This window comes from Apium graveolens, chromosome 5 (assembly GCF_009905375.1).
Source record: "Apium graveolens cultivar Ventura chromosome 5, ASM990537v1, whole genome shotgun sequence".
NCBI lineage: Eukaryota > Viridiplantae > Streptophyta > Magnoliopsida > Apiales > Apiaceae > Apium > Apium graveolens.
The window spans coordinates 299,243,434-299,245,202 of record NC_133651.1 but is presented as its reverse complement, the minus strand read 5'-3'; the positions used below and the strand labels follow the sequence as shown (position 1 = coordinate 299,245,202).

General features: G+C 40.6%; 1 non-coding gene across 1 annotated transcript; it reads right to left on the bottom strand.

The window, feature by feature from the left end:
* Positions 1 to 939: 939 nt before the first annotated feature.
* LOC141662279 (small nucleolar RNA R71) lies at positions 940 to 1,046 on the bottom strand. The gene has a single exon (XR_012550400.1). It is a non-coding gene; the product is annotated as a small nucleolar RNA R71 (small nucleolar RNA).
* Between the last annotated feature and the right edge of the window lie 723 nt (positions 1,047 to 1,769).

The window sequence follows — 1,769 nt, the reverse complement described above, 5'->3', positions numbered from 1 at the left end:
ATTTAATGAAGCTAGAATCCCATGTTTGTCATATATATTAATTCAGTAAATTTTATTCTCGTAGTTATAACTGTTAGCGTAATTCTTAGTTATAAACAATCTCAATTTGTTATCATCTTAGAATTGGATAATAATCATACATTGTTGCTTAGGTGAATAAATTAAATAGTTAACCAATACAGTCTCTGTGGGAATGAACTACAAAAGATTATATACTACTTGTGAACTCATATACTTGCGTGTATTATTAGCGCGTGTTTAGCGACTAACAAGTTTTTGACGCCGCTGCCGGGGACTGCAGTGTTAATTTATAGTTTATGTGTTTTCCATCAGTGGTCGTTAAAGTTCATTGACTCGAACATTGTTACTTATTTGTTCCTTGTCTGGTTTCAGGTACTCTAGCGAGGGTGTATGCATACGCGTTCGTGTACTCGTACGAGAACACTGGATAAAGCCGAGGAAGAACTTGTGGTAGTTCGTAGGGAAGTTTTTTAGGAAGAAAAGAAGGTAGAAGAAGAAGAAAAAGTTGAAGAGCCAATTGTAGTAGCTATGGGTGATCAAGCAGAAAATCTGAAGGCTTTGATGGACTATTCTAAGCCGAAGATTAATGACATTCAGTCTAGCATCATCAGACCAGCCATCAGGGCTAACACTTTTGAGATCAAGTAAAGCACGATCCAGATGATACAGAACTCAGTTCAGTTTGGGGGTTCTCCAACTCAAGACCCCGACATGAACATCGGGGATTTTATCGAGATTTGAGACACTTTCAAGTTCAATGATGTGACTGAAGATGCTATCAAGCTACGACTCTTCCATTTCTCTCTGAGGGACAAAGCTAAGTGCTGGTTACACTCTCTACCAACAGGGTCTATCACAACTTGGGAAGATCTTTCTCAAAAGTTTCTCACTAAATTCTTGCCCATGGCAAAAATTGCAACAAGCAGGAATGCTCTTACCCAGTTCGCGCAGCAAACTGGAGAATCTATGTGTGAGGCTTGGGATCGATATAAAGAGATGCTAAGGAAGTGTCCACACTATGGTATGCCTAATTAGATGATTATTAACAGCTTCTACAATGGATTGGGTCCTACTTCTAGGCCCATGCTTGATGCAGCATCAGGAGGAGCCTTGTGGGCTAAGAGCTACGATGAAGCCTATGAACTTATTGAACTGATGGTAGCTAATGAGTACCAGAATCCTTCCCAGAGACTGACTCAGGGGAAAGTAGCAAGAATCCTGGAGTTGGACATAGCAATTGCTATCGCTGCCCAACTTAAGGCTTTGACAATGAAGGTGGACACTTTGGCTAATTATGGAGTTAATCAAATCACTAGTGTCTGTGAGCTTTGTGCTGGTACCCATGAGACTGATTAGTGCGCAATTTCTAGTGAATCATCTCAGTTCATGAGCAACTTCCAACTATCGCAGCAACATGTGCCAGCCACCTATCATCCTAACAACCGTAATCATCCTAATTTCAGTTGGAGCAATGCTCAGAATGCAGTTTAACATCCTTATCAGCAGTATCCAGCTAAGCTGTACAACCCCCTGGTTTTCAGCAACAGCAGTATGCACCAAGACAATAACTCCAGCTGCAACAAGCTAATGAAAAATTTAAATTAGAGGAGTTGAAGCTTATGTGCAAGAGTCAAGCTGTTTCTATCAAGACCTTGGAAAATCAGATTGGGTAAATTGCCAATGTCTTGCTAAATCACCAACCTGGTACATTGCCTAGTGACACTGAAGTGCCAGGAAAGAAGGAAACT